Genomic DNA, 6,000 nt, shown 5'->3' with positions numbered 1-6,000 from the left:
GTATGCATCGCATACTAGCACATTATGTGACACTTACCTGCAAACTCAGCCTGCGTTGTCCCCGCTGCAATCCGCATCCATCTTCACCCCTCTTCCTTCCAGGGCCACGGACTCTGGCTGTGTGGCTGGCTGGAGCAGAGTAACGCTGGCCTTTAGGCTGGCCATACATGGTCGAATTTCGAAAGAATTTTCTTTTGAAAATCAGAAATTTTGTGCGTTTTGCGATCCGATGGCGCCACCATTGATTTCAAACCAACCAAGCCTTCAATTCTACCTCCTGTTGCTACAGAAAAGAACTTTCATGGCTGGGAATCTATTTTAATTCCGGGAATTTTCTTTTTTGTTCATGTGCATTTCTTTTTCGATTACATTTCTCGCACGATTCTCCCATCATTGATTAGAAAATCGTTAATTTTTCAAAAAATTTCCAACATGCCCGATTACTCAAATTCAATGGCCACACAAAAATCGGCTGTTGCTGCAGCCCACTAATGGTCTGAAATTTGAATGAAGATTCTTGGATAAGATTTTCGAAAAAGAAAATTCTTTCGAAATGCGACCCATGTATGGCCTGCCTAATTCCCTCCACTGACACCAATGAAGGGGGCACATTTTCTCCCACTGACACCAACAATGGGTCACAATTCCTCCCAATGACACCAAGATTGGAGCCCAATAACATCAGTGATTAAGCACAATTCCTCTCAATGACACCAACAATGGGGCCCAATAACATCAGTGATGGAGCACAATTCCTCTCAATGAAACCAACGATGGGGCCCAATAACATCATTGATGGGGCATAATTCCTCCCAATGACATCAACGATGGGGCCCTATTCCTCCCAGTTACACCCAGAGGCGTTGCTAGGGGGTGGCTATTGAGGCTATAGCCCCGAATCTGGGGCCCATAGCCCCGAGTCTCTAGGGCAGGGGTTGGCACCTGGCCCGCCACCGCTGATTGCGGGCACCTGGCCCGCGGAAATTTTTGCTGCTGTCCTCTTCATTGGACAGCGGCGAGCACCCAGTATCAGAGGGCTGGATGGGGGTGGGAACCGCAGGAGTTAACTTTTTCATTAAACAGCAGGTGATTGGTTGCTGGACAATCCTAGCAACCAATCACCAGCCTGTTAATGTGAAAAGTTAACTTCTGTAGTTCCGGCCCCCATCCAGCCCTGTGATGCCGATCTCAGATGCTCTGCTTGCTGTACACCCGTGTAAGGTAAGAGTTCTACCTACACAGTGTGTGTGGTGGGGTGCAGGGGACAGAGGACACTGCAATGGGGTGTGGTACAGGGGACACTGCAGTGGGGGGTGCATTGCTGGTCACTGGTGAGGCTGCATTGCTGGGCACTGGTGAGGCTGCATAGATGGGCACAGCTGAGCCCTGCATTGTTTATGTAGCCAACTCCTAAACCCTGTGGCTCTCTGGGGACCCTGATGTAAGGGGGGCTCTGGGGACCCTGATGTAAGAGGGGTGGGATCTCTGGGCACCCTGATGTAATGGGGGGGGGGCTCTGGGGACCCTGATGTAAGTAGGAAGGCTCTCCGGGGACCCTGATGTAAGGTGGGTGGGCTCTCTGGGGACCCTGATGTAAGGGGGTGGGATCTCTGGGCACCCTGATGTAATGAGGTAGGCTCTGGGGACCCTGATGTAAGTAAGGAGGCTCTCTAGGGACCCTGATGTAAGGGGGGTGGGCTCTCTGGGGACCCTGATATAATGAGGGGGGCTCTGGGACCCTGATGTAAGTAGGGAGGCTCTCTAGAGATCCTGATGTAAGGGGGGCTCTAGGGACAATGATGTAAGGGGGATGGGCTCTCTGGGAACCCTGATGTAAGTGGGGGGGGCTCTCTGGGGACCCTGATGTAAGGGAGAATCTACACTCAGAGATATATATACACCCACACGTATATTATATATATATATGTGTATGACTTTCTTTACTTCACTACTATGGGCTCTAGCCCCAGATCTTTTGTAGACCTAGCAACACCCCTGGTTACACCAATAATGGGGCACGATCACTCTTACTGAAATAAATAATTGGGGCATTATTTTTTTCCCACTGATGTCGGAACCTTTTCTACTCCCACTGGCCACAGTCCCCCTCTAAAGTCTGAAGAACAGTAAACTGGCCCTTTATTTAGAAAGCTTGGAGACCCCTGTTCTAGCCCTAGTAGCCAGGATTTGTAGCCTAGGAGTTAGAACATCCCATTACCTAGACTACAAATTTCCATAGCTACCAACTATCCCTGATTTAGAACAAAGTCACTCTGTCCCTCTTTCCGCCTCATTTCTCCCTCATTTTGGTCTGATCCATGTAGCTGTATATAAAATGCACTTTTTATCTTTAAGGCTCGATTCACACCTATGCATGTTGCTTTTGAGCGTTTTTGGAGGTTTTTTTTTCATGCTTGGCACGTTTTTGAGCCGCGTTTTTGCCGCGATTTGCGTTTTGCGGTTTTTTTTTTCATTTTTTTTTACAGTCTTAAAAAAAAATTACTAAAAAAAAAATTTAAAATAAAAAAAAAAAAAAAAACGGCAAAAACGCACCAAAAACGCATCAAAAACGCTGCAAAAACGGTGCACTTGCGTTTTTGATGCTTGTCCATTGAAAACCATTACATGCAAAACGCTGCTTTTTGCATGAAAAAAAGTCCCCGACCCTTTCCAAAAACGCAGAGATACAAAAAAGCATTGATGTGAACATGTTCCATAGGAACCCATGTTAAAAAATTCCCGTGCATTTCTGCAAAATGCAAAATGCATCAAAAAACGCGCTAGTGTGAATGGGGCCTCAGGACCAGTTCACACCACATGCATTCCAGTTTTTTTTTTCTGCATCAAAAACACATGGAAAGCAGGTGGTTTCCAATCTCATAATTCAGACCAGTGCAGTCAGTTTCAGGGCACTCCAGTTCCAGAAAAGAAAACAGAACATGCTGCATTTTTCCTGTACTGGACCGTATTGGAATGCAGTAAAACGTATCATAAATACACCAGAATGCATTGGAACACATCAAAAATGCACCAGACCCCAGTACAGTGAAAAAAAGAGAAAAGAAAAGAAAAAAAAATCATCTGGAATTCATCCAGAAACGCATCAAAAATGCACCGGAACACATCAAAAATTCGCTAAAAATCTGCATGCAGAAATGCATCCGGAACAGATCTGGAGAGCCAGTTCACACCACATGCAGTCCAGTGTGTTTTTCTGAATCAAAAACGCATGGAAAGTAGTTTATATGGTTTCCAATGGCATAGTTCACACCTGTGCAGTCAGATCCAGGGCTTTCCAGTTCCAGAAAAAAGTAGAACATGCTGCACTTTTCCTGCACTGAACTGTACAGAAACATGGTAAAATGCATCAAAAACACACTGGAATGCATCAAAAATGCACTGGACCCCAGTACAGTAAAAAAAAAAAAAAAAAAAAAACAGGAAAAAAAAGAAGAAAAAAAGCAACTGGAATGCATCCGGAAACGCATAACGTACCGGAATGCATCAAGAACACATTAGAAACACGCATGCAGACATGTATCCGGAATTGATCTGGAGTGCATTTTTTGTGGTGTGAACCAGTCCTAAAAATGTGTTTCCCAAGGCTAAAGTTTAAAAGCCAGTATATAGTGCTGAAAAACAAAAAACAACGCTTATGGGTTTAACTAATCATTTTTTTTTGCATAATTCTCTTTTAAGGGGGCATGTTGGGGGGAGGGGGGGGGGGTGTGTCCAATGCATACATACTTTTGCGAATAGGTGTCCCTCATTCTCATCTCAAAAAGATGGGAGGTATGGAGAGCTGCTGTTTTGCCAGAAAACATGCAAGAAAAACTCTCCTCTTGTCCTCTGCAGGAATAGGGCATTTTTTTGCTTTTTTGATTACCTCTATTACCTTTTTTTAATGGAATATCCGCCCCGCCTCCCAATGCACGTCATTCGCATTAGGTGAATGGCACACACACTGCCTGCTGTGCCTCCTCCCACTAACATCAATAACAGAATACAAACAATGGGGCACTATTCCTTCCACTGATACAAAGGATGGGGCACTATTCTTACCACTGATGCAAACAATGGGGCACCATTCCTTCCACTGACACCAACAGTGGGACACTTAAAGTGGTTGTATACCCCATTTCTTGTGAACAAAAAAAAAAAAAAGTGGTTGTATACCCCAACTTGTCATTTTTACCTACAGGTAAGCCTATAATAAGTTTAGGAGATATTCCCTATGCATGCAGCCATTGACGTGCAGCGGCGCATGCCCTCTGAATGCCCGGCAGACGTTGCCGGGAAGAAGACTCCCACAACGTCATTGCGGCTCTGGCCACTCACAACGTCGGAGCCGCAAACCCGGAAGAAACGCCGAGGGCAACATGTCAGCTCCCTCAGTGTGGACTGGGCTGCGATACGGGGGCTTCGATCTAAGGTAAGTATTTCATAATGAGCTGGTATGCGGTGCATACCAGCTCATTATGCCTTGCAGGGTTTTTTATTTTTAGATGTGCGGGCATACAACCACTTTAATTTCTCCGATACCAATGATGGAGCACTATTCCTCTCACTGACACCACTGAAGCAGCACTTTTCCTCCTAATGATGAGGCACTATTCCTCCAACTGATGCCAATGATGACCCATTAATATCTATGATGAGCCATTTTTTTTTTTTTGCATACTGGCCAGCAAAATGGCCCTTTGTCTAGGAAGTTTGGGGCCCCTGGTCTAGATACTCTACTGCATATTGCTGATATATAAACATTGTAGCAACCAGACCCCTTGATCTGTTCTCTGGCTGCAGCTCGGTGACTCACAAAGCCTTAGTCACCATTCACATATGTGTCTTTGTCACATTTTGCAGTTGCACTACAAGAGGAATCCTGTTTATGGTCTACTGGGCCCATTCACACCTATGCAACACTTTTCCATACTACTTGGAACGGTACAGGAGCTTTGGTGTGATTTTGGCCTCAAACTTCGAAGGGAACAATAAATGTATAAAGATGCAGATGCACAACCGTGAACTTTACCGTAGGGCCCGATCACACCAGCCTAAACACTAAAACGTCACTGTCCGTTCTATAGGGGCCGTGCTTTACGTTGTTACAATGGATGGCATCTTAACATTTTAAAATGTGCGAATTGCAGCTCCGTTTTCTGTGTGAAGATAAAAATTATTCATTCAGCGGTTCCTCTCCGTTCCAGCTGCGGATCAGCTGACCTGGGAAGGGGGGGGGGGGTATAGGAGGAGAGGGAGAGCATTCCTGTTCAGAACCAAACCCATCTGCGAATCAGATGCTTGCCCATTGAAGATTATGTGCCTGCAATTCACACCGCACTGCCTAGAAAATGCACACGATCTTTGTGCAATGCAGAGTGCGGATGCAACGCACGTATGTGAACCATACCCATTGAAAATTACATGTTTTCAAATGTTCTGCGAATTAGATGCGGTGCAATCCACATTCAATTCGCAATAGTGTGAACCCAGCCTTAGGGAGAGAGATTGGAGAGAGGGAAGGATCACTGTTATATGGAAGAAAGGATCACTATGTCATCTGAAAGACAGGAAGGATCACTATGGCACATGGAAGGACCATTTATGGCACACGGAAGACAGGAAGGATGACTATGGCACATGGAAGGCAGGAAGGACCATTTATGGCACATGGAAGACAGGAAGGATCACTATGGCACATGGAAGGACCATTTATGGCACATGGAAGACAGGAAGGATCACTATGGCACATGGAAGGACCATTTATGGCACATGGAAGACAGGAAGGATCACTATGGCACATGGAAGGCAGGAAGGACCATTTATGGCACATGGAAGGCAGCAAGGATCACTATAGCACATGTATTTCAATTATTTTTATTAAGATATTTTCACATAAAAACATTCCATAACATTTCATCACATAACATTATTAAACATGCTTAACATACATATAAATAAAACAAACCACATAATAACCATTCACCACAATTGACATAG

Source organism: Aquarana catesbeiana, linkage group LG02, assembly GCF_042186555.1.
Source record: "Aquarana catesbeiana isolate 2022-GZ linkage group LG02, ASM4218655v1, whole genome shotgun sequence".
Taxonomy (NCBI): domain Eukaryota; kingdom Metazoa; phylum Chordata; class Amphibia; order Anura; family Ranidae; genus Aquarana; species Aquarana catesbeiana.
This window is presented reverse-complemented; position numbering follows the sequence as displayed.